This window comes from Impatiens glandulifera, chromosome 1 (assembly GCF_907164915.1).
Source record: "Impatiens glandulifera chromosome 1, dImpGla2.1, whole genome shotgun sequence".
NCBI lineage: Eukaryota > Viridiplantae > Streptophyta > Magnoliopsida > Ericales > Balsaminaceae > Impatiens > Impatiens glandulifera.
The window spans coordinates 140,825,138-140,844,233 of record NC_061862.1 but is presented as its reverse complement, the minus strand read 5'-3'; the positions used below and the strand labels follow the sequence as shown (position 1 = coordinate 140,844,233).

At 31.0% G+C, this 19,096-nt stretch overlaps 1 non-coding gene and 1 pseudogene across 1 annotated transcript; one reads left to right on the top strand and one right to left on the bottom strand.

Annotated features, from left to right (window-relative positions):
- Window positions 1-16,090: 16,090 nt before the first annotated feature.
- LOC124942494 lies at window positions 16,091-16,703 on the top strand (annotated as a pseudogene).
- A 584-nt stretch (window positions 16,704-17,287) lies between these two features.
- On the bottom strand, window positions 17,288-17,360 carry TRNAK-UUU. Its single transcript has one exon. It is a non-coding gene; the product is annotated as a tRNA-Lys (tRNA).
- Between the last annotated feature and the right edge of the window lie 1,736 nt (window positions 17,361-19,096).

Genomic DNA, 19,096 nt, shown 5'->3' with positions numbered 1-19,096 from the left:
TATTACATCAGCCAGATAACAGCAGAAAATGAGTCTACAAAAACACCTATAAACAATATTCACTGAATGCAAAGACAACATTGACTGAATCCTTGATACAATACACTTTACTTGGTAATAAGTTTACAAAAAACAACATTAATACCTCAACACAAGATTTGACTTGTTAATAAGTATACAAAAACAACATTAACACCACAACACAACACTAACAAGTTCTTTCTAAGCTAATGGCTCGTAAGATTGAGATGATGGCTCGTACAGTTGAGATGATGGCTCGTAGAGCTGAGATGATGAGGGCTCGTACAGTTGAGATGATGATGGCTCATTCTGCTGAGATGATGAGGGCACATGCTGCTGAGATGATGAGGGCTCATGCTGTTGAGATGATGCTCTTGCTCTTGTAGTAGACAGTGCAGGCATCACTGCTTTGCATGTTGCTCTATTATGTCCTAGACCTGCACATGAACTGCATCGTCTCGGGACCTTACGGACCTCACCTTGGGATGTCCTACATTTAGTTTGTGGCCGACCTTTCTTAACCTTCACAGGTGGTTTTAGACACACGTGTTGTTTGATAATATCGGGAAGATCCCAATTCTCTTCATCACCAACCGGATAACATGTCTCCGCATATGCATTCAACCAAGATACAGTTGTATAATACCTATGAGAAGGAAAATAAAACGATTAAAAATAGGTTAAATAAATAGGTTCAAAACGATTAAATACCTTGAGCATAAGTCGTAAGGAACCACATTCCTGTGACGGGCAGCAGCCAGTGCATGTGTACAAGGAAGACCGGAGACTTCAAATACCCTACAAGTGCAGTACTTGTCCTTCAAATTGACTTTAAAATATGCCTCATTATCATTTACATACAACTTAAATCGGTTAAGGGATGATACGGTATAGAATCTTGCTTTCTCAAAACCATCACATAATAACTTTTCATACGTTGGAGATAAAAATTCTTGGTGGTTGGACGCTTTTTCTCTTCTATCATTAAACCACCCTTGTAATGTTGTTCTTAAAGACTCAAGCATTGCTGAAATTGGATACTTTCTGGCTTCCCTGCACTGACTATTCAAACTCTCTGCATAATTGCTTGTGAGTTGATTGTATCGCTTACTGGGGAAATATGCTCTACTCCATCTTTGAAACTCAATTTCTTCCAAATAGGCAGCAATTCTATGATCTTTAACCCTGATCTTGTCAAAAAACCGATTAAATTGGGGGATAGTGTACGCACGAGAAGCCAAATCAAACTCGACATGAAAATTATCAGTTTTGAATTTGGCATTAATATTCATCTTTATGTGATATGTGCACGCACCGTGGTCTGCTTCTGGAAAAACAGCACACAAGGCATTGGCGATGCTTCGGTGTCTATCGGATACGAAGACGAGATCATCAACTAATCCAATTGCTTCTCTAAGTTTTTGCATAAAATAAGTCCATGAGTTATTATTCTCTGAATCAACAACGCCGAATGCAACAGGATACAGTTGCTCATTGGCATCCAATGCAACAGCCACCAATAGTTGACCTCCCATCTTGTGCTTGAGAAAACTTGCATCAACACACAATACGGGACGACAGAAGGCTTTGAAACCCCTAATTGATAAGCCTAGAGACATGAACATATACTTGAAGTGGCCGTGCTCGTCTGTCTGAATATCTGTTATGGTACCCGGATTATTCTTCTCCAACATGTATAGGTGTGAAGGCAATTTTCCATAGGAATCCTCTACCGTTCCTCGCACCGCCGTTAAAGTCGTTTCCCTTGCCCTCCAAGCCTTATTATAAGTCAAAAACATCCCATAAGATGACTGCATGTCTTCAATTATTTTCTTAGGCAAGTGGTTATGGTGATGGTCCATGTACTTACCCTTCATGCACTACCCAATAACCCATGCCGGTGTTTGCATTTTTTTCTCCGGCCTCGACAAAACTGAGCATGAGTGTTGTCGATTGAATTTCCGAATCTCAAACATCTCGGAAAACTTACCTTTCACAGCACGTAAGCTCCACTTGCATGTCTCATCCATACATTTCACATACCAAAGATGTTTTCGAGACTTTTTCACTTTGAATTCAAAATGATAAGTCATCGCATATTTATATAGCGTCAGTTGAAGTTCTTTTTTAGTATCAAATAACGTTCCGACTTCCAATACGGTTTCACTAGTTAACGCCAATGCAAATGAAGGGTCTGTCGGTGATACGTCTGTCGGGTCTGTCGATGGTGTACCCATTGATGATGGTCTTGCACTAGATGGTATACCCATTGACGCTCTTACACTAGATGGTGTACCCATTGACTCTCTTGCACTAGATGGTGTACCCATTGACCCTCTTGCACTAGATGGTGTACCCATTGGTGTAGGTATTGACCGGTGCGGCGTGCGTGCAATTGCTGATGCAGGACTAGTAGTAGCTTGGAAGTCACTAACCCGTTCATAATTAAAGTCAATAACCCGTTCATGATTAATCAGTTCATGATGAGCCCGTTCATCTTCTCCTCCTCCTTCATTTTCACTTTCAAATAAAATCTGTTGAGAAACAACTCGAGAAACAATGTCGGGTATAGTTTTTTGAGTAATGATTGGTAGTGTACTATCTTGACTTGGATACTTCTTTACTAATGAGACACAAAGTGGTGATGAAGATGACGAACTTCGACCCGATATCAACCGTGATAAATACATGCCCACATCTTTATCTCCCTCAATAACAACAGTGGGAAGTTTTGCAGAAGGATCATACATGACTTTAATCACTAAATCATATGCAGACTTTTGCACGTTAATCGTCTCATAGATTATATCAACTAATTCAGCAAATGTAGTACATTGGGGTATATCCATAGTTTTGCATGATTGTGCAGAGAAAGACCTGGTACCATTGGCTGCAATTTGCCACTCTCCATTGTACACAACAAATACGTCAGCAAATACTTCAGCTGCAATTGAAAAAAATGATAGTATCAATCGAGAGACACCGTAACAATGAAATACAAGTAATAGCTATAAATGGTCTGGGGTGCGTTACGCAGATGCTTTACGCAACTACGTGACGCAACTGCGTTACACAACTGGATTCCGCCGCAACGGTGGCATTCACCTACTCATTCCCTAATCACTATACCCTAACAAACAAAGCGTGGAAAGAGAGAAATAAAGGAAGGAGGAAGAATACCAGTAGCAGAAAGAGACATCTCCTTCGTTGGGATTCCGCCGTCTTCGTCGGGATCGTCGGTGGTTGGGATTCCACTGGGGGTTGTCCTTTTTAGAGAGAATGAGGACAAAGGGAAGTTAAGAAAGAGAAGAAGAAAGAAAGAAATGAAAAGAAATGAAATTTTTTTAATTATATAATAAGGGCATTGTGGACTTTTCACAATGCCCTCGGGTGCGTCACGCAACTGGAGGGTGCGTGACGCAATAGAGGTATTTTCGGCAGAAAAAAGTTTGGGGGTCACGAGCGCTATAAAAATTAGTTGCCCGCACCGTACGCATTTAGCCCCCTTTTTGGGGTCATTTCCTCAAATTTCCCCTCTACACTACATCCACAAAAAAAATTGATATTTTATTAAATTAGTTCAAATTAATAAAGAGAATAAAAAGTCAAACATATATATATATATGAATATAAATAGTGGATGGATGTTCATCGGTTAAGTTTTCGGGTTATTCAGTTCGGTTTATTCGAATTTTTATTTTTTTAGTCAATTCGAAAACCGAACCGAATTTAATTTTTTTTATTTTTTGGAATAAATGAAAACTAAAATAACTCAATAAATTACACCAATCGGGAATTGAACCCGGGTATGTACCGTGGTAAGGTAGTATTATACCACTATAACACTATTGTTTTTTTATAATTATTAAATCTTGAATTCAAAATATTTTAATTTGATTATTTTGAAGTTTTTCTTAAGTTAAGTTTGAAAGAATAAATAATAAAAGATGAATTTGATTTTCGGTTTAGTTTCGAGTTGAAACCCAAACTCGAAAACCAATTCGAAAACCGTATTTGAATTCAAATTGGTTTAAAATTTGATTCGAAAACCGAAAATGAAATTCGAATTTGGTTTATTTGAATTCGGTGAATTTGATTTCGGTCGGATATTTGGTTCAGACCAAATATTGAACATCGCTAGTTAATTAAAAGTAGGGGTGAGTCGGTACGATATACCTTAATGTTTTATCCATATTTTATATCTTACCTAAAATTTTGGTATGCAAAAATTGCATACCTTTACCTTATCTTGATTTCGGTGTACCTTGATTTCGATATACCTTAATTTCGGTATAAAAAAAAATTCATACATTTACCTTACCTTGTTTTCGGTATACCTTAATTTCGGTACGGTATCGATATTATTTTTTTGATACCTAAAAAACATATTAATTTTAAAAAAAAAATCAATATTATCGGTAAAGTAGAGAGGCATATATAAAATAATATTTGAGTATAATTATATTTTGATATTATTCAAAAATTATATTTTTATAATTAAATTAATATCAAATTTATTTAATTATTTCCTTATAAGTATTATATATATATATATATATATATTAACTAATATAATAATATTTCAGTATAATTATATACCAAAATTTTAAAAATTTCATACTTTTACGTACTAATAATTTCAGTATCGATATTATACCTTACCTTTTTTTTGGAATACCTTAAAAATCGATATTTTCAATATATTACGGTGCAGTAATTTTGATATACCTTTAATATTGATATTTTTCCACCCTTAATTAAGGGAATTTTTTCTTTTAATTGAGAACTCCTTTTTTTAGTGAAAAATTAAAACTGATGCAAGAAATCTTTTAGGGTGTGTTTGATGAGGGAGAATTGGAATTGGAATTCTAATTTCAATTCAATTCCTATGTTTGGAAAAATTATAGAATTGTAATTCAATTTCAATTCCTATGTTTGGGAAAATGATAGAATTGTAATTCAATTTCAATTCATATGTTTGTAAAATAAAATATCGGTTTAAAATGTTAACTTCTTAAATATGTTTTCACGTTTTTGACATGTTTAACAAATTTAATACGTTTTTGACATGTTTAACAAATTTAACACGTTTTTGACATGTTTAACACGTTTTTGACATGTTTAACACGTTTAACAATTTTTTACCCGTTTAACACGTTTTTGGCACGTTTAAACACGTTTTTGACATGTTTAACACGTTTTCACACTTAAAACACATTTTCACATGTTTAACATGTTTTTTCAAGTTTTTGATATGTTTAACACGTTTTTGGCATTTTTAATACGTTTAACATGTTTTTCACACATGTTAACAAGTTTAACACGTTTTTGGTACGTTTTTAACATGTTTAATATGTTTAACATGTTTTTCATACATTTAAGATGTTTTTCATGATTTTTGCACGTTAAACACGTTTTTGGCATGTTTAACACATTTTTCACACGTTTTACACATTTTTCACATTTTGGCACGTTTAACACGTGTTCCACACGTTTTTCACGTTTACCACGTTTTTCACATTTTTGGCACATTTAACACGTTTTTGATATTTTTAATATGTTTAACATATTTTTCACACGTTTTGATAAGTTTAACACGTTTTCCACGTTTTTGGCACGTTTAACGCGTTTTGACATGTTTAACATGTTTTTTACACGTTTTTCACATTTTGGCACGTTTAACACTTTTAAAGTTTTTGGCATGTTTAACACATTTTTGGCATATTTAACACGTTTTAAACATGTCACAAGTGTTTTAAACGGGCCAAAATGTATTAAACATGTCAAAATGTGGTAAATGTGCCAAACTTTATCAAACGTGTTAAACGTGCCAAAAATATGTTAAACATACCAAAACGTGTTAAACGTGTCAAAAACGTGAAGAACGTGTTAAATGTGTCAAAAACGTGTTTAACGTGCCAAAAACATGACAAACGTGTTTAATGTGTTAAAAACGTGTTAAACGTATCAAAAATGTGTTAAACGTGTCAAATAAGTGAAAAACTTATTAAACGTGCCAAAACATGAAAAACGTGTTAAACATGTCAAAAACTTGTTAAATGTGTTTAAAAATTAGAATTGAGCCCTTCAATTCCAATGCCAATACCAATTCCAGGATTATCAAACACACCCTTAACCTAAAAAATATAAGCCAAAAATGTCAACTATATTTTTATGATTTCTTAGATATAACTTCAATAGCTATTATAAATATTGTTATAATTTTGGATTATTTTTAAATAGAATTTTACCATTATTAATTTGCGATTTTTGCAAAATGTAATGAATCAATAAAATAATTTTACATTTTAAATAGAAAATAAGCTTATTTAGACATCATGAGTTCGATTCCATCTAAAAAAAACTTTTAGTTTAAGCGTGATCAGGTCATGATTGTAGGGTGTCATGTTAAGTCTTCTTTATTTCTAAAAAAAACTTTAAAAGATCGTGTATATAAAGCTCATTTAGTGGAGTTAATTTTTTTTATAAATTTATTAATTAATTAAATAATAATAAATTCATATCTTCATTAATATTTTCTTCTCTATTTCCTTTTTATTCTTGAATGTCTTTTTTTTTCTTTTTTTTTTCCTATTTTCCTCTACAAAAATTTGGAGGACATTGGTAGTGATGTTGTATCCATGGATGATGGATTAAAGTCTATATCCCCATAGTTTTGCAATCATCAATATCTCTATATTGTGCTTCAGTCTTTTACATGTGCATTGGATGACTATTAGGTACTGCTTAATCTAAAACAACGGATTACTTCAAAAGTTTCTAGGTTGTTGATGTACTAGATTTGGGAGGAAAATAAGATGTTTTAAATTTCTTATCAAGAACTGTTGTTTTTAACTGATCATCTTGATCTCTATGATGATTTAGAACATGAAAAACATGGGTATGATTCAAAAAATTATTTGCTCTAGTGATTTCTAGATTTTGAGTCTCTGGGTCTCAAAATGTTGTAAATCTTCTTCAAACTCGTCGTTTTCAACTAATGGAAAGACCCCAAGCCCAAGGTTATTATGCTACCTTAATCATAGTACCTTCAATGTCTCCATTGATGACAACACTCAAGAGGACCAATTCTTAATATTTCATTTGGTGGTAGAAACATGTTTTTTTAGAGATAAGCTTTCTGTATATTTTGAATGTTTTCATGTTTAACTTTAAATTTTATTTCAACTAAGAGACGTCGAAAATAAATTTTGCAAGAAATGAAGATCTAGAAAAATAAGTCAAGTAGTAATATTTAAAAGGAAAAACACTTGGTCCATTAGGACGAGGAGATCTCAGCTATTGCCGATCGAGAAAGACAGTGGACCACCAAGGTAGTTATCTGTTTTTGTTACTTTTTAGGGTTACATTTATTTAGATATTAGTTTGAAGATAAGAGAATAAAAAAATTAACACATTTTTTAACAGTTAACAATTGAGAGAGGTTAATTGAGCAATTTTTTATTTTTATTTTATAGTAGGTACTTTTAATCGTTTAATTAAATTTTTAATAAGTTTGTCTAAATAAACTAGTTGTATATACTTTTTAGATAAGCTTTAATATAATATATTTCAATATTCTCCATTAAATACTTAAGTTGTATTACTTACTTGAATTTACAATATACTTTTAAGGTTTAACATTAAAAAGGTATTTGACTTTCACTCTCTCACTTTATATGTTTTATTTTCCTCTTTTAAGTTACATATGTATCATGTTTTTTTTTGTTTTTTAAAAAATGGTAATGCAAAATAATATATATTAGAGTCGTTTAACCTCAAGGAAAAAAACATTACAACAAATGAAAGAAAAACATTTTAAAAAAACACAATACAAAATAGTTTACCAATGATCAAACACAAAGAACAAATTTTAATGAGCACAAATTAAGATCTTCAAGAAGATCAATGAGTTCCCCAACTATCTCAACTAGTTTACCCAATGAAACCTTCATGATTGTCATAATAATATAATTATGAATTAAACGCATCAGTCGATAACGATCATTGAACGTTCTACAGTTCATTTCAAGCCAAATTGTCTACCATAAGATAAACGGGATAGGGGATCAACGACTCAGACCAAACGAATTCACCATCTCTATCCACACTTCCCAACAATTAACGATATATTTTGGCATAACTCACTGAATACTAGTCATGTTCCATAATAAGCTTCAAATCGCAATCACGCAATCATAGTGTAAGAGCAAGTGAGACGTCAACTCCATCTCTTTATGATACATTCTACAATGACTAGCCATAATACACCATTTTTCATTCATTTATCATCGGTAAAAATCCCTCTATGCATGACACTTCATCCAAAAATGAGATCTTCGATGAAAACTTAGAGCCCTACAATTTCTCCCATATGAGATCGTAAGGAGCATTCTCCGCAATTAAAGAATAATAATGACTAACCTTAAAATTATCACTATCTTTACACAAATAATGATTCACCTCTTTACGCCCACCAAGTTCAACACTCTATCATGTGAAGCTAATTCTTCAACATTTAGTCTTTTCCTATACCTAATTCTCATTGCAAAGCCATTAAAACTCGCGTCAAACATGTCTTTGACTATAACATCTCTACATATAAAAATCAAGGCAAATGTTAGGTATGATGAGGAAAGACTTATGCACTGCACCATATGTCATCCCAAAAACTAATCAAAGAGTCATCGTTAACTGAAAATCTACATTGTCCATGAAAACACTTCAACATTAATGAGATGTCACCCCAAATATTGCATACCACTGCCTAGTTAATAGGTTTGATGAACCATCTAAACTAATTTTGCACATATTACATCTGAATATTTACTACACCATTTTGATAAAAGAGCTTCGTTAAACGAAGTAAAATCTCGTATACCCAAGCCACATTGGTCTTTAAATTTCTTAATTTTATCTCAACTTACCAAATGACGGAATGATGACTTAGAGGACCCCTAAAGAAACTTACAAATATTTTTTTCCAACTTCATAGTCACACTTTTAGGTATAAGAAATAGAGACATCATGCAAGTAGGCATAGATTCTAGAGCACTTTTGATGAGAACCAAACGCACACTTTTTGAAATCATCTTGCTTTTCCAGATTGGTAACTTTCTTTCCATTTTGGCGAAGATCGGATCTCAATAAGCTTTGAAATGGGCTTTAGCACATGAAGGCATCCCAAGATAAGTAAACGGAAATGATCTCACCCTGAAGCCCAAGATGCTCGAAAGTTTCATATTACTTCTATTGGATGCGGAGTTTGATAAAAAGATCTCAAACTTACCGAGGTTAACCCACAATCTAGAACAGGCTCCAAACAAGTAGAGAATATCGTGGAGATGTTTGAAATTTTTGTGAGTGTCTTAAATCATGCATAAGATATCGCTCGCAAAAAGAAAATGAGGAATGACAAATGGAGACTTCATCATCCCATAATCCACTCCTTTAATGAGGCTAACATGCTCGGCGAAAGCCAACATTCTTGAAAAATCTTTCCTAGCAATGACGAACAAGAATGGAGAAAGAGGATCACCCTGCCTGATTCTCCTCAAGCTTTCAAAAAAAACTTTAGGGTTTTCATTCACAATTACAGAGAACTTAGTTGTCGACACGTAGAATTTGATCAAATCTATCAACTTCTCTCACATACTCATTCTACCCATTACATCGAATAAAATTCGCAATTAACACTATCATATGCTTTTTCAATATCAAGTTTTACGAAGGCACACTTATCTTCCTTGAAATTCGTTGAATCAATACATTCATTTGCAATAAGGGACGCATCAAAATTTTGACGACATTTAATAAAAGTCATTTGATTTGTCGAGATCACTAAATTAAGAACTACGCGTTGTCTATTATTCAAACATTTAGACACAATCTTGTAGTAAGAGGAAACAAGACTGATAGGTCTAAAATTTTCTACATCAATAGTTTAGGGCGCTTTGCGAATCAGGTAGATTAACAAAGAGTTACAACTCTTGTTAAATGATGAGAATTTATAAAAATGCTCGATCGCTTCCAAGATATCATTTTTGAGAAAAAAATCACCACATTTTTTTTTGAAGAATTTTAGAGTAAATTCACCGCTTCCTGCGGCCTTATCACTCCCACAACCCAATATTGTTGCCTCCACTTCTTTTTCCATGAAACGAGCTTCCAATGTGTCATTTTTCTCCACACTAATAATAGAAAAATTCACACCATCCAACTTTAGGATCTTACCCTATATGGTTCCTTGAATAAAGCTTTATAAAATTGCACAATACTATTTGAAATTGCCTGCTCACAATCATGGGCAACACCCTACACCGAAATTGAGTTAATTGCATTGTTCATAGAGTGTGCCTTCAAGACCCTTAGAATTTTTTTGTATTTTTATCCCCAGCTCTCAGCCAAGTAGACTTGCTATGTTGTCTAACCCTGATCTCTTATTCTTTACATAGCTCAAGAAGATTACTAACTAGCAAAATACGAGAGCTAACATCTTCTATCAAAAGGTCACGAACCTTTACCACCTTATCGAGAACATTAATCTTAGTACATAAATCCTTAATCTTTGCACAAAATATTGCACGCTCACCCACATACTAACTTTTTAGTAGCTTACATAAGTTCTTCGAATTCATAACAAATTTCGATGATGCCAAACCGGAAGGAACTTGAGACCCCCACCACTCTTGCACACGCATCACAAATTTTAGTCACACGATATAAGTTGTAAGTTGTATCATATATAATTTGTACCATGTACCAAACGCTACTTAGAATAAAAAATGTAATGGCATGGTTCTTGAAGAAAATTCTAAGAATTGGAGGAGAGGCATATCAGATGATGAAGTTCAGAATCGGTAATGGAAGGGGAATATTATTCTGGCACGATCCATGCCTAGAAAATAATCTCATAATTCATCGGGAGGAATTCCAATCTATCAGAGTTAGAATTAGAAGAAATTGTTTCCTGTACTCAGTTAGAGAAATTCAAGAAAGAAAATGCAACTCTATTTTGAGGAATATTCTATGAGTTAGAATTCTGAATCTGATCAATAATATACAATTCGATGGAAATACTAATACAAAGAGCTGAGATACTATTATGAATGGAAAGTTTGTGTCATGAAAAGTATAGAGATCATTGGAACAAAGGAGGTGGTGATCGATTGACATAAAGTAGTCTAGTCTTCAATGGTTATACCTCGACACCAATTCATCATTTGGCTGATATTTAGGAAAAAATTAACGACAAGAGACGTAATTAAGAAGTATATGAATATTTTAGACGTCAATTTCCCCATCTGCGTAGTAAAAGAGGAAAGCATTGACCACCTATTTGGAGAGTGCGCGTTTGTATCCAAGTTATGGGTCAATTTTGCTCAGAACATGAATATTACTAACTTTCTAGGTACATGGAAATAAATCATAGAGCTTGTAAAGAAAAAGGCTAAGGACAATAGCTTCTACGCGAATGTTTTTAAATGCTTCTTTGGAGCACTAGTCTACAATACTTAGAGAGAAAGAAATACAAGAACTCATAGCACGAATAAGAGAACAGAATGAAAAGTTTGGGATATTATTGTTTCTGATGGAAATGCTCTCATACATACATGGAGGGAAATTCCGATTAATGAAGACAGTTGGAAACTCAGTCAAAAATGGAATATCCTCTATAAAATCATTACAAGGAAAGGAAAGTTCAAATAGTTCTTGTTTGATTGCTTGTTTGTAATTTAATTGTTTGTTGTTATGTTTGTTATGTAATACAGTTGTAAGAAACTTAGTTGGTATTTTCAACAATGTTATGGTCTGTCTAACTTTGTTTATTGAAACTCATTTTTCTCTTTTAGGTTTTTTTAAAGAAATGGCATTAAGCCGTTTTCCAAAAAAAATGTAACGAGATATAATAGTATATGATAGTATAAGTTGAAATGAAAGAGTTTCACGAGAATTGTCATGATCGTCAGATATCATTGATAAATAGGAAGAACGAATAATTTCATGTATGAATGAGTAAAGAATCAAACTACAAGTCTCGGTTGGTTTTTTTGTCTTTCTTTTGATTTCATTGATAGTGGAAGAGTCTTACTCTATAGGAGTGTGAGCGCTTTACTAGCTCAATGTGGATGGATCAACTAACAAGCGCATAATTTTATTTGTATTGGGTGGCATGATAAGCGAAACGGTATGCGGGTAAATTAAAAAAATAAAAATTAAACAATTTATTCATAATAGGGAAGTTTTTTAACAAAGTATAAATGAAAGAACATAACCATAAAATAATGAATATTCTGAGGAAAAAATGTATTGTCCTAATAAAATGAAGAAAGAAAACAACCAAAGATTTTGAAGGTTTTTATCTATCTTCTAAAGTGTTTTTTAAAATAAAAAACACAAAATTTGATTATACACTGAAGATTTTTCTTAAGACATTCGGGGAATCCAATTTGCATATAATATATGGTTTATTTTTGTGTTTGATATATAATATAAAATTGTAGTATTAGAATAAATGACAATTTTACTTTTTTAATAAATTAAAATGAAAATATGAATTTAAAATTATTATTATTTTCTATATTTACTTATATTATAAATAATATTGTTTATTATTATAAATTATTGTACGGTTATTATTTAATAATTAATGTAATTTTAATTAAAATATAAAAATTAATTATAATATAAACTATAATTATATTTATTTAATTTAAATATTATTAAAAATTATAATAAAATAAACGTAAAATAAAAATAATATATAAAATAAACATTATTATTTAAAATATAAGTAACATGGAAAATAATAATAATTAATAATAAAATTATTATTATAAAAATAAATAAATATTTATTAATTATAATATTTGACTATTTAAAAAAATGATTATATCTCATAATAATATTAAAATTAAATAAAATATATTTAATATATTATATAATAATAAGTTATATATAATATTAATAGAGGGTATAATGAGAAATTAAAAATTAAGTGAATAATGTTATAAAACAAGTATATAAGGGGACTAGTTACAATTTTATATCAAATATGAGGTATAATTATATAGGGGTATAAATTTATATCAATAGTAAAAATATAACAAACATTATTGTAACTCCTATAAAATTTTTGTCTTGGAAAAGTTTAAGGTTCGATAAATTTTAAAATCGGGTCAAGAAACTTTTTAAAATAAAATATTATTTTACAAGATTTTCAATTAATCCTTGACAACTTTTAAAATTAATTAAAAATAATTAATTTAGGGTTCAATTTTAAATAATTCAAGAATTTGCAGTCATCAAATTACAATTTAAAAGATTATTAATTTAAAACATAGCCAATTGATTTTTGAAAAATAATAAAAAAAAGGCATATGTACGTATTGGTCAGAGTTTCTTATGTGTTAATTATAGCTTTTGTATACTTCATATACTTGATTGGTACCAAAATAAGAACACTAGTTGTTCATTTGGACAAATTCAAGAACTCAAAATTTCAATTATTTTTAAAATTTTGATTTTGATCAAACATGATCGGGATGGATCAAACATGATTCAAACAGTTCTCCAACATCATTAGAAACATGTTGGGATGCATTTTGGACAACTGTTCTTTTGAGGATTAGTCCAAGAACAACAAACCCGATGTTTGGATTTTTAAAATTCAAATTTGGGTTTTTCTGTTTAAAGTTGATTAATTGATTGATTATATATAAACAGAAAAAGTTGGAAATGATCTTAGGATCGATTTCCAATCCTAAAATCCAACAACCAGACAATATAAAAACTTATGAAATTAAAACTAAAATATAAAAATTTTAATTTCAAACTAAAAGTATGAATTAAATGATGATTGGAAGCATACCAAGGATTGAAGAACACTCCTTAGACCTTAGGAAAACTTTTGGGATTCATAAATCCAAGCTTTAGAGCCTTATACAAATATTTCGAAAAATCTGAAACCTTGAAGCTTTAATTGTGGATTTTGAATTTTATTTATTTGAAACTAGAGAGTGAATCTTTGGCTTCGGATTTCTTTAAGGAGGCTATTTATAGCTTTCCTGAGTCGGTGGAGACTTCAAGTGCATCGAATCAGACAAAACTCATTAATGACATTTTAGTTGTTATTCGTCTCACTTGCTAGAATAGGTAGTGATTGTGCCTGTACATGTAGGAGAAATGATCACCGAAGTAGGGTGATCATTTAACCTTTCGAATTAGCTAGAAAGGTTGACTAACGGCAAAGTTCCATCTTTGAGAAATCAAAGATGAGACTTTGTTCTTGTCCTCCGGCGAACGTGAGAAAGAAGACAATCGGGGCTCAAAACGGGGTTGTTTTGATTGCAAGTGCGGATGTAGAGCATTTTGTTCGCGTTCCGTCAGCCTTCTGTCGCAATCTGTGCGTTCTGTTATTGATTCGGCTAACAGGCGTTAACTGATCGAGTGCGGCGCGGGAGCGCGTTCCCTCCATTGCAGTGGGCTACACGGATGGATGGCCTGTGAACGTTGGATGATCTTATCCGATGGTCCTGGTTCTGACCACAACTATTTTTCACAATTTCGGTCACACTAGATCACTGATTTAATTTTTATTTTAAAATCTTAAGTGTTTGTTTGAAATTGATTTTTCTTTCACCTATTTGGTTTTAATTTTGATCTTTTTAAATACACAAAATATTAAAATAAATATGACAAATATTTTTCCAATTTATTTTCTTTTATTTTTTTTGTATATTTTAGGGTTAAATAAACAATTTTTGGGGATGAAATAGGTATCATATATCGTCCTAAATTATTTATTTAGTCCCTTGATTTTTTTTTAAATTACTTTAAGATAAAATGTGTACAACATTTATTCTAAATAACTATTTTTTTATTTTGGCCACTTCTTTAATTAATTAGGCTTTAAATATTATAATAATTAATCAAATTAATTATTTTAATTAGGTTTTGGCTTTTAGATTAATTATTTTGATTTTGTTTATTCAAAAATAAATCAAAATATTTATTTTAATTTTATAAATTAGATATCTAGATTTTTAGTACTTACAATTATATTAAAATACTATTAATATAGTTTATACCATACTAATAACGTTATATTTCTTTGTACCACTAATCAAACACAACCAACAATATAAGATTTGTAAGAGATTAAGTACATTATACTAAACAATAAGAAAACTAATAACATGTCATACTGGGGTTCGCTATAACCATCAAAAGACTGTATAATATAGAAAAAGAAATATATATATATATATATATATATATATATGATATAAATTGAATTCAAAATAATAGTATTTGATTAACAAAAAAACATAAATATTGTAGATTTATAACATTTAAATTAAATAACACAAAATGGTAATAAATAACTAATTATAAAAATAATTTAGATATAATATTTTTTAATTATAATAATATTTAATAAAATATTATTTAAATCTTGTAATATAATATAATATAATATATTCCATCTTAATAAATTTTGTTATTCACTTAGATTTGAAATATTGTTTTAGGTTTTAATAGTAGCAATAATGTGTTCAATCCCTCCCTTGTTTGGGAAATTTGACGAAATGATCTCATGGGTTAGTGAATTAGAGTTTAGTATAAATACACTAATTTTTCCATTTCCTTCATTTTCTTTCTCTCTCTTCTCTTGTTCTCTCTTTGACGGCGGCGGCGGCGACAGAGGCGGCGGGGCGGCAGTTCACTTTATACAGATACAGATTTATGTTCTTATTAAATGATCTTTATTTCAAACCCTAACCTAAATCAATTTTTGTTTTTATTTACACGATCTTCATTTCAAACCCTTCGATTTAACCTGTTCTTATTTGGTTCATATTTGTTATTTGGTTTATATTGGTTCATATTTGTGGTTCATATTGGTTCATATATGTCGATAATGATATTTGCAGATAATCTCGGATCATATGGGTTCCGTTTCAGGGAAGTTTCGCTAAATACTTACCGTTTAACTAAGTTTTTACCATTTCGCTAAGGACTTACCGTTTCGTTAAGGACTTACCGTTTTGCTAAGTAGCTAATCACACACATTTCACTACTACCCAAAAAATTCCTTCTTCTTCTTCCCTAAATGATGGCATCAACAATGTCCACCGCCGGCAGCACAATCACCGGTCTAGGCGGTTCTTGTCTGTCTTCATCACCGGTGAGACTGAGCTTAGGATTTCTAAAGGCTCCGGTTAGAGCTGGGAACCCTTTGATGGTTGCAAAAGCCTCAGGTGGAAAGTCTACATGGTATGTATCATGTATGTATGTAATGTAAGAAAATAAGAATAGAATTGAAATTTGTTTGTTTGTTTGATTGATTGTAGTTTCGAGAGGGATTGGCTACGGAAAGATCTGAACGTGATTGGGTTTGGGTTAATCGGATGGTTAGCACCTTTCAGTATTCCGGTGATCAATGGCGACAGTTTGATCTCTTCCAGCATTGGGACTGAGCTTGCTCACTTCCCAACTGGCCCTGCTCTCACTTCTCCATTTTGGTAATTCATTTTTCTATTAAAATATATTTTTGTTTCTTTCTAATAAACAAATAAACAAACAGGTTATGACTGGTTACTTGGCACTTGGGATTGTTCATGGCATTGACTTTTGGACAAATTGGATTCAAGGGCATGACGGAAGATTACTTCAGGTAAATAAATAAATTAATTCTAATTAAGAAAATAATAATATGTAAAAAGTGAACTACTTTCTATGGGTATTTGTTAATGAATGTTTAAGTTGCTTTTGTTTCATTTTTTTCTATACCATTTCATTTATGCATCAAATTAAACATAACCATTTCTCTAATGAGCATTTGATTTATGCAAAAGTAAAAAAAAAACATAAAAACGTCGTCTTTCTATGGGTATTTGTTAATGAATGTTTAAGCTGCTTTTGTTTCATTTTTTTCTATACCATTTCATTTGTGCATCAAATTAAACATAACCATTTCTCTAATGAGCATTTGATTTATGCAAAAGTAAAAAAAAACATAAAAACGTCGTCTTTCTATGGGTATTTGTTAATGAATGTTTAAGCTGCTTTTGTTTCATTTTTTTCTATACCATTTCATTTATGCATCAAATTAAACATAACCATTTCTCTAATGAGCATTTGATTTATGCAAAAGTAAAAAAAAAACATAAAAACGTCGTCTTTCTTTAGGTATTTGTTAATGAATGTTTAAGCTTCTTTTGTTTCATTTATCTACAAATGAGCATTTGATTTATGCAAAAAACGCCGTCTGTGGGAATCGAACCCACGACCACGTGGTTAAAAGCCACGCGCTCTACCAGCTGAGCTAAGACGGCTCATGTTTATATATTTAATCCTTAGCAAAACGGTAAGTTCTTAGCGAAACGGTAAGTCCTTAGCGAAACGGGAAGTAATCTCAAAACAACAGTGATTCGAAGATGCATAAACCAAACATAAATAAACTTGAAGTATCATAGGATAAACGTACCAAGTGGAACAGTGTTTGTGCTCGTCGTGGAGCTCATTGTCGTGAATTTCGCCATCGCCGACGATCGCCGCCGCCCAGTTTAGAAAGAAGGAGGAGAAGAGCGGGAAGAGAGAGAAGGAGAAGAAAAGAAATAAAAAAAAAATAAGCGAGGTTATATTAAATAGTAAGGGTAATCTGGACATTTCACACATTACCACTTAGCGAAACACTATATCCCTTAGCGTTTCGCTACAAGGGCAATTTCGTCAAAAAAAAAAGACCACGAAAGCAATAAAAATTATCTTTTGTCACCAGGTCAAATAACCTCATCTTTGGGGTCATTTCGTCAAATTCCCCCTTGTACCCTTATTTCTTACTTTCATATTTTGTTTCTCGTTTTTTTGGGTTTTGTATCACACCTTTTTTTTTTTTGTAATGTGTAGGTTAAATGTTGTTTATTATTTTAATATTTTTAAAAATAATTGAAAATAGTTATTTTAAAATATTTTTAAACTTTAAGATTATAAATAAAAATTGAAGAAGTTTCAAAGATTATATCAAATCCAGAAAATATTTTAGGGTTGTTGTGATTTTCTTAATTTAAAATATTGTGACAGGAAATACAAAAATAGACCTTTATATTTTACTGGAAAGACTCAAACTAAAATTGGAAAATTTAAAGCATCATAGGCTCTCTCTCATTTGTACTTGTTACAATGTTGGGCCTTAAATCTAAGTGATGCAACTTAATAGTATTTAACTATTCAATTTCATTAGCTTATAAATGAAAAATAAATTATGAAAATTTAAAGTATCATGGTGGTTTATTATTTATCTTTGTACAAGACACCAATAAATAAATATATATATATATATATATATATATATATATATATATATATATATATATTGTGGAAATATTTTAATCAATCAAAGAAAATGAAAGGTAACAAATGTGAGAATGGTCTAAGATGCCTTGCGCATGTGGGATAAGATAAAAACACTTATGACAATTATTATTTAAAATAATTTTTTGGGGAAAAAATAAAAATAAAGATATTCATAAAAGGTCAAAGCATTGAGAAAGTTCTTTGTTATTTTGGTTGAAAATCCTAAGAGAAAAATAATACTAGTTAAACTTTGTACATTAAATTGATAAATGTGAGATGTTTTAGTTTTGGAAAGACGGAGATTGTATGAGATGTATTATAGGTGAAGTTTGTGAGTTGAGACTCAACGATCTCATGTGCAAAAAAGAAAATGAATGAAATTTTAATTGGATAATGACATATGTAACAAAATTTCATTTTAAGGTGAATACTAAAATAATAGTTATCAATATGTTGTTTTTTTTGGCTTTGTCATAAATTCGTAATTATTATGATGTATTTTGCTAATAAAAAAATAATTGAGGTTATGACTGAGTTTCATATTCATGGTCTTTGTGGACAGAGTCGAATTTGAGAATTCGAGTTGCAATGGGCTTAAAAGAAATAATTAAAAATTATAAATTAAACTAAGGGTTAAAGCGTGGTTTTGATCAGTTTTTTTTTATGAATTATATGGGGAAAATAGTTAAAACAAATAAAAAATAAATAAAAATAT